This window comes from Pinus tabuliformis, chromosome Q, assembly GCF_031772625.1.
Source record: "Pinus tabuliformis cultivar Carrire ecotype Pingquan chromosome Q, CPIR1, whole genome shotgun sequence".
NCBI classification, from domain to species: domain Eukaryota; kingdom Viridiplantae; phylum Streptophyta; class Pinopsida; order Pinales; family Pinaceae; genus Pinus; species Pinus tabuliformis.
The window spans coordinates 8,499,088-8,508,591 of record NC_142296.1 but is presented as its reverse complement, the minus strand read 5'-3'; positions in this window follow the sequence as shown (position 1 = coordinate 8,508,591).

The window sequence follows — 9,504 nt, the reverse complement described above, 5'->3', positions numbered from 1 at the left end:
AGTAAGCAGTAGATTTTTTCTCTACCCTTAACTTGGAGATGACCCCTAATGGATCATATGACCATGTGAAACTGAGACTGAACTGCATTTCTTTCAGCAATTTGTCTGCTTCTTCCCCTGCTACCCTACTGTTGCAAATAAAAGGCCCTATTTGTGTTTTAATTTTGAATTGAGATTTCTTCTTGGCAGCTACAAAATGAATCTCATCCATATTGAGCATTTTCCTGATGTATTCTAGAGAAAAAATCCTCATTGGGAGGAATTTTGGCAGTTTGTAAGGGGCAAGTTCACACCCAAATATCCTTAGCTCTGTGTAATTCTGATAAAGGTACCAATCTCCTGTCTGGACTTGGTCTGATAACTGCAAGATTTTTCTGATTTCTTCACTGATTCTTGGTTCTAGAGTGTTGCTTAGGAGACTGAGTGCTAGATGTACAAACATTTCTATGAATTGTTTGTATGAATACTCTTTTTGTTCCTTCATTACCAGCATAGTCCAGAAGATGATTGATTTCTGATTTCCCTCTTCATCCAACTTTTGTAAGGCAAGCTTGAGGTTGTCTCCCTAAAAATACAAAAACATGTATACTAACATAGAAGCATATTTGAATACTTCCTTAGTTTGGAATTTGACAAACTGTTCATGGATGGAATCTGCAAGAAATTGGCTGAAGTTGAACAAGATGGAAGGCTTGGAATCTGCAGAGAAAATGGAAAGAAATCCTATAATTGCCTCATCTACCCACTGATCTGAGTAATAACCAAGGAGGTAGGAGATAACTGTAATGATTTTCTTGGCTCTCTCAAGGAAAATGGAGGATGGATAGGGAGGATTTTTCTTGGGTAATGGGGCATCTTTAGTGAGGAAAAGCTCAAGGGTTTTGGCTCTTTTTGCAAAGTCCAGTTTCTGATATAATTCAATAAGTGCTTCATGAGAGAAAGGAGTGGCATTCTCTATTGTAGGAGCTTGCATCATTTGGTCTATAGCTTGGGGAGTTATGGTGAATAGAATTTCTCCAGTAGGGGCAATAACAACTCTTTGGCTAGGTAGATAACAAGCATGATATTTCCAAATGAACTCAAGGGTGCTGCTGGTATGGGGAAAGATATAATGGGGAAAATTGGATTCCCACAGTTGAATATCATTAGGTTTATCAATGAACTTTGCCTCAAGCCAACAGTACATTTCAAATAGATCAAACTTGCACAGGGTTTCATGAATTTTGTAGTCTCTGTCCACCAAGGGAATATGATGAAAATCAATGGGAGGGTGGATCAGAGGACTCACGGGTTCTTCTTGTCCCTTGTCTTTCGAAGGCATGATTGGATAAAGCTAAGAACAATAGTGACATATGGATTGTGCGAGTTTACAGTGTGCAGAGCAGACTTCGAATTTAAGCAGATAGGAAAACAAAGGTAATGGTTGGCATGGTGGTTAACTGGTGTGATGCCCGAGCGGGTGAAACAATAGAAATTTGGATTGGTAAACTTCTAATAGGACAATGACAATGTATAAAATCAGTAACTGGTGAATGGGTGAAAGGGGTGACTTTATAATCTTCTGGCTTTCCGTTGATGGTGGCATGGGTACGTTGGATTAACGATTAAGTAATTTAATTACTTAACCGTTTGATTTTGGAGGGAGCACATGTGATTAGCGGGAGAAATGGGCGGATGAGGTGGTGAGAGGGGATTGGCAGGAGCGTAACAGATAGAGCAGTGGTATCAGAAGGCAAAGAAACCACTTTTCAGGGGGGGAGGAAGGTGGTTAATGGTTTCAGCTAGGGGGTGCGAAAACACAAAATGGCACCATGTCGCGAAGAGGGAGGGTTTCAATACCGTTCATTCGAACCCCCCTCAATTGGTAAAGTTTGGACAGTGAGGGGGGCCCGAAACGTAATGTAGGTCATTGGATGTTAAGAGGTGGGCGCAGATGAGGGGAAATGTGGTGGGCATTATCATGATGTGATGGGGCGTATGGTGTGGTAGGGAAAATGTATTTAATGGGGTATGATTGGATGTGTAGTGGGGGAGGCAGATCGATGAAAAATATGAGAGGAGGTGTGATTTTGGGGTAACGAAAATTTGGGAATAATGGAATAATATACGAAATATTATTCAATATACCGGACTTTAGGGTAAAATTTTAATCCTTTTGCCTTTTTTCTGTGCATGAAAGTATATTTGAAATTCAACTTAGGATAAAACCTTCATGCTTGTCCTGAAATCATCATTGTGCTTCTACCTACCCTTTCTCATTTCAATTATTTTTCTAAGCTAACATTTTTTCTTCTTGCTTTGGAGGGTGATTTAAACTAGTAGACCCAAATCATTTTTCTTTTATGAAAATCTACCTTATCCTATCACTTATCTCACCATTGATTCAGATTAAACTGTTGAATCAATTTTATTTCTACCTAGCTAATGATTTACCAAGATTAAGCTATTTGGTAAATCTTTATTCACTGACCTATTCAACAAAAATTTAAATGTGTTAAGTCATGATTAAACTGTATGATCTGAATAGAACTTTAGTCATTGTGACATTCAAAAACAATTTGCACACAACCTTATTTGATAATAAACTAAAACAACTAACTTATTAGTAGTGGCATTTATACTTGCAACACTTTCCGTACTATTTTCTATGTTTTTCTTTTGTGGGGTTCTTATTTCCTCTTTCTTATTTATTTTTTAACATACCCTCTTTTCATTTTCTACTTTTTCATATATTTTTGGAAATCATTTGAATATTGAAATTATGTGCAATCTACAATCACACATACAAAATACTCTCACCTTAAGATACTAGAATTTATAGGACCTTAACAGTGGCTCCAGCTGGGGATGGCACTTCTCCGAGTGAAGTGCAAAGAACATATGATCAGTAGCCTTGAGTACTCCATGTCTGTAATGTGTTCATCTGATTTCTTTATTGTTTTTAAGATACTATTAGTAGCTCATCGATCCAGTCTGAGGGCCTTCATTGCGAGCTTCAACCTTTGTCAATAAGTTACCCCATCAAAACCATAAAGACTATGATATCTACAATGATGTAAGAAAAAATTGTATGCTAAGAAAAGTAGTGCTTCAACATCCTGCCATTTACAGGACCTCCAGGTATCTCTGCTCCATCTAGCTCTTTAAGGAAAAATGCATTATTTCCCTTGAAAGCATGAACAATATATGGCCCTTTCCAAAGATTGTCAAACTTGCCACGTTTTCCTTTGTCCTCTCTCCTGGAATCCCATCTCAAAACTTGGTCCCCAATGTTAAAATCATCAGCTTTTGTTCTTTTGTCAAAGATCTTTTTAATATTTTCCTGAATAACTTGGGTCATGTTGTATACTTCCTCCCTGGACTGCTGTAACTGGATAGTTTGATTAATCCTTCTCTGTACATCATTGGGTTCAGCTTGCACTTCTTGAATGATCTTCATGACTGGAACTCCTAAGGAGGATGGAAAAACTACATCCATTCCATAGACCAATTGGTATGGTGACATGCCAATTGATTTTTTAGTAGTAAGTCTGTCAGCCCAAAGTGCATTGACCAACTTGTTATGCCAAGATTTTTTGTTGTCTTCTAACATCTTTTTGATGATGTTTACCAAAATTTTATTTGAGGATTCAACCAACCCATTACCCTGAGGGTAATAAGTTGTTGAATGTCCCAAAGTAATGTGGTATTTATGGCAGAATTCAACCATATTTTTAGATTTAAAGGCTGCAACATTATCAGTGATGAGTTTTCTAGGACAACCAAATCTGGAGAGGATATTAGTCTCAAGGAATTTAATAATGACAACATCAGTAGCAGCTCTGGAAGGGGTGGCCTCTATCCATTTGGTAAAGTAGTCAGTGGCTGTGAGAATCCACTTATGTTGGGCAGAGGAAGAGGGATGAATTTCATCGATGAAGTCCAATCCCCATTGCTGGAAAGGGCTTTCAACAAAGATAGGCTTTAATGGCAGGGGTAACAATTTTCTCTTTCCCTAAAAAATATGGCATTTATGGCATGAGGTGACTTGTTTGTGAATGTTAGGGAAAAGGGTAGGCCAGTAGAAACCAGCTCTAAGGATTTTATTGGCAGTGGTTTTCCAATAAAGATGTCCACCACAATCTCCTTCATGGAATTCCTGCATAACTTTTTCTGCATCATCCTTTAACAAGCATTTAAGTAAAATACCCCCAACATCTTTCTAATACAAAACATTATCTATAATGCAAAATTTAACTTGAGAAATATTGCCTTTGTTTTTATCTTTTTTTGCGAAAGCAAGAGACGGTCCTTCTATTATCTTAGGAAAAAGAATGATTTACACAGGTTACATCAAACGCACAGAGGCGTAGAATCCCACAAAGGGAGAGAGAAAATACTCAAAGTACCCAAACAACCCTCCAAAAAACAAACAGAAATAATGACAAGACAACCCTGGAACCGAAAGCGGGCAAGTGGAATCAAAGTCCGCTTCCTGAACCCACCATTGATTTGCCTCCTAACAAACCGGCAGTAAAAAATCAACCCGCGCGGAGGCGACGCTGCACGATAAACACTGACTGTCCATCTCTTCATTTTGATTCAATGGCTGGTGTCCATATCATGTGGCTTAAAAGCCCGATGTTTACCATGCGATTAAGGTGGTTTGCTTTTTCGTTCCTCTGCCACGTAGTGCTTCTTGAGTGGAATCACTGGCTTTTCATAAAAACCGCCTTTGGTTTGGATGGCACTCGATAAAGGTGGCAAACCATTAGTGGGTTTTATCCTGTCGAGCCCACTAACTAGCATGCCAAATGTTGGTCGTTGATCTTCCTCCTCTGGATCTGACGGCCACAGAACCAATCAGACCGCACATCCACTCGCTGCTTACCGAGCGATGAAGGCGGTCATCCCTGTTCATCCCCTTCCCTGCACCACGAGCTGAATGACATCTCTTGTCATCCGAGGACATCTCGAGCAGTGTTTGCCCCCGGTAATTTCTTCCTATGGCCTTCCCCGCATTGCACGAGGAAGACATAGCCAGAAGGGTGGCCTCCTGCCTAGAATGCATTATGAGTGGAGTTTGCGTACATGTAATCCCTTCTCCTGTGCGCAGAAATCTATTGTCTCGATTGCTACCTTTGTTTCTAGAAGCACCCTTAGAGAACCATCTGTGCCTTTCCTTTGATAAACTGCCTGAGGTGAACTTATTCATCGTTGACATGAAGTAAGATTTTGGTACTGCTGTCTGTCACTAAGGGCCCAGGAAGAGAATTCCTCCTTCATCCTGCCGTCCATTACCTCCTCCCACCTACAACATAAGTCGATATGCTTGTTTCGAACTCCCTCATTGGTAAGCCAGTCCGCCACTTTGTTGGCTTCCTTGCGAACATGCACCAACCTAAGAGTTCTCAGAACTCTTAGGTGTGATTAGATTCTTTGGTAGACTTGCAGAAGCTACCAGTGTCTTGAGATTTTCTCCGGTGCAGCACCAACGTTTATCCTCTTCACCGAATTAATATCTAATTCCGCATCGGCTTCTATGATGACATTGTGAATGTTGTACTTGAGCAGTATTTCCAAGCTCAATTCCATCACCATGAGCTCAGCCATATTGTTGGTTGCTTTTCCTAGATAACTGTGGAAGATGACCTGTATATTTCCTTCCTCATCCCTCATGACCCCTCCATAACCTGCTTCTCCCAGATTTCCTTTTGAAGCCCCATCGATGTTAAATTTTAAAAAACCATGAGGAGGGGGTTTCCAGAAAGCCTTATTGTTGAGTTCTTCTTATTGATCTGCTTAGAACGCTGAGGGAGACGAACCTTGAGCTCTAACTTTTCCAGGATTCTGGCCTCTCTTTGTCTAATGGGTTTTTCTGTATCAACACCTCCCATGATATAAACAGTCTCTTTGAGTTGCTTAAGGATTAGCTTTAGGATGCTGCTCACCGGGCTCGCCTTGTCCTTGAAAATCCTGTTGTTGCGTTCCTTCCAAACATTCCAGATTAAGAACTTTGGGGTAAGCTCCCAGGTAGAGGTTATTGTCTCATTATCTGAAAAAATTTTCCGCCATTTTTTCAATGTAGCAATGATGTCATTTACTTGTCTGTTTGTCTGCTTGAAGACATCTCCAACCTAGTTCCAAAGTATTGTAGTGAAAGAGCATCTATTCAATAGATGATTAGTGGTTTCTTCCTGTTGCCCACATAAGTGACATCTTGAGGGGCCAACAAAGCCTTTTTTTCTTAGGTTATCCCATGTCAGAATCTTGCCCTGTTGAACTAGCCACTTGAACAGTTTGACTTTCATCCAATGAGGATTATCCCAGAGTTCTTTCCATGTCTTATCAATGTTTGGAAAGTTAAACCATGTGTCTATCCTTTTGGCCTCCTTAAGGGTGAAGAGACCAACCTTGTTCTTTCCCCATCTTAATTGGTCTTCCAAGGTTGAGGTTAAGATTTGCCTCTTTTCCAAAAGACCGTTAAGGGCTATAGCTTGAGTATGCATCATGCCCCTTTCATTGTAATTTGGAAGTTTCCAAATTCTCCATTTCCCATTGTTCCTTGTTTGATCCCAATAGTCACTTACCCTTCTTAATCCTTTGTTGATGGTGTCTGTGTGAATGTATGCTAATTCTTCACTACAGAGATTGTCCTCCTACTGCCAATTATCCTCCCAGAACTAGGCTAGTTGTCCATTTCTGATCTCCCAAAAACTATGATTTTGGACTAGGGCCCTGTTCTCCCAAGCCCTATTCCAAATTGATGATCCTTTTACTTGTCCTGTCATTCTTATGAGGTTCTTTTCCTGCCAATCTCTTGCATACTTTTTCTTCCAAAGCTTTGCCAAGGGGGCTTGAATTTCCTTTATCCATCTCCACTAGATTTTGGCTCCCAGAACTCTGTTAAGTACTCCTGGGTCATGGAGACCTAAGCCACCATGGGCTTTAGGTTTGCATACCCTGTCCCATGCCACTAGGGCCCATTTCTTCTTTTCTTCACCTTTCCCCTCGAGAAAGTCTCTTTGAATGTTTCTTATATTGGTAATTACACCATTTGGTGCCGGAATGGCTGATAGCATATAGATAGGGATACTTTGGAGGATAGCCTTAGTTAGGATCAGTCTCCCTGCGAGATTTAGAGCTCTATTTGTCCATTTTCTAATCTTATCTTTTAGCTTATTTAGAACAGGCTCCCAGATTTCCTTGTGTAATGGTTTGTCAGTGAGGGGAACTCCTAGGTACTTTGCGGGCAAAGACTCTCTTCGAAAGCGCAAAATTTTGGACAGATTTCTTTGAATCAAAATATCTGTATTGAAAAAGAAAATATTTGATTTAGTAAGACTTACCTCTGTGCCTGCTGCAATGGCAAAGTCCCTCAGAACCCGCTTAAATGCTTTGGCTTCCCTGATTGTGGGTGTGCCTTGCAGCATAGTATCATCCACAAATTGCTGACGTGTCACCATGTCCCCATCTTGAGTGAGTCTCAAACTCCGAATTCTCCCTTCCTCCTTAGCAGCCCTGATTGCTCTCCCTAACCCTTCCATCATTAGAATGAAAAGGAAAGGAGAAAGAGGATCACCTTACCTAAGACCTCTAGTAGGCTTGAAGGTTTTGGAGGGAGAGCCATTGAGAAGAATTGAACAGCTGGCAGTGGTAACTAGCGCCATGACCCACTTAATCCAAATGTAATCAAAGCCATAAGCTTTTAGAACTGCTCTTATGTATGACCAGTTGAGTTTGTCATAGGCCTTAGCTATGTCCAGCTGAATTATCATCCCTGCCTGTTTAATGTTACTGAGTGAGTGAACCACTTCATGTGCTTGAATTATGTTATTAAGAATTTGTCTTCCTTCCACATAGCCTATTTTCTCCTCTGACACTAGGGTAGGGAGGAGTGGTTTGAGACGATTGGCAATTACTTTGGATATTATTTTGTATACCACATTGCATAATGCTATAGGTCTAAATCTATCTGCAGAGGTAACCTTTTCCTGTTTGGGGATTAAGGCTATGAAGAATTCATTGGGTGCCCTCAAGACTGTCTTAAATATTTGAGAGTCTTCCACTACCTCCAGAATATCCTGTTTTACTATCCTCCAACATGTTTTGAAAAAGTCCACATTGAGGCCATCCGGGCCTGGTGCTTTCCCATTCTGCATCTTTGTAATGACTTCCTCAATCTCTTCCTCTGTTACTGGTCTGTTGAGATTATGATTGTCTTCTCTAGAAACCAATTTTGGAATGTATTGAGTAAATCTCTTCGTAAACTGATATCTATCTTTCGAGGTTTCCTCAACAATTCTCTGAAAATGCTGGACAAGAACCTCTTCCATCTCTTCATGAGTGTTTCTTTCTATTCCATGCTGATATGTAAGTTTCACAATCCTGTTGTTGTTTCTGTGAGATATGGTGGTTCTGTGAAAGAATTTGGTATTTCTCTCCCCTTCCTTAATCCATTGTACTCTAGATTTCTGTCTCCAGAATATTTCCTCTTGTAGACATCTGTTTTCCCATTCATGCTGGAGTGACTCTGCCTTCTCTTTCCTTTCATCTGTAAAGCCTTCTGTGATAAGAATTTGGTTTATTTCCTTAAGTTTATTTTCCACATTTCCTTTAGCTTTGAAGATATTGCCAAATTCCTTTTTGTTCCACTCTTTGAGTCTACCTTTAATGTGTTTGATCCTGCTGTGTAGAAGGAACATCTTTGTACCTTGAAGGTGTAGCTCTTCCTTCCATCATTTTTCAATGTTTGTGAGGAAATCTGAATGTGTGAGCCAAGTGTTCTCAAACCTGAAGGTGGAGTTCCTTGGTTTACCAAAAATAGAAGCTTCCAATTGAATAGGTCAGTGATCTGAACCTCCAAAAGGTAGGATGAGCGCATTCAAGATACTTCCCATGAGAAGAAGTTCCTATGAAATAAGAAATCTGTATAATTTTGAGGCTACTTAGGTAGGGCCACCCCTTTTGTTATTACAAGTGAAGATTCCATTGTTGGTTTCCATATCAACCAATTTCATATTGGTGATGAAGTTCTAGAAGGCAACTGAATCCTTGCCAAGTGTTCTAGTTCCTCCTTTCTTCTCCGTGAGTGATTTAGTCATGTTAAAATCACCTCCTAGAATCCAGGGTAGAGCTGGGTATCTCTTCTTCATATCCTCCAGTGTTGTGAGTAGTCGAAGTTTTTCCTCCATTGGCTGAGGACCATAGACATTTGTGATCATGTAACATTGCCTATCACCCACCGGTTGGAAAATCAAAGAGAGGTGATGTCTGGATGCCTCCGCATCAATCACACCAAATTTCTGTGGATCCCATATCGTGAGAATGCCACCAGCAGATTTGTTTGCCTTAACTTCAAGGTATTCATATCTATTTAACCATCTACTATGTTTTTCTCTGATCTTCTCCACTGAGCATTTTGTTTCCTGTATGAATACTATGTCAGGTTTTTCCTCTTTGATCCTGTTACCTAGATTCCTCTGTTTTCTTCTACTCCCTAGTCCTCTAATGTTCCAGGTTGTG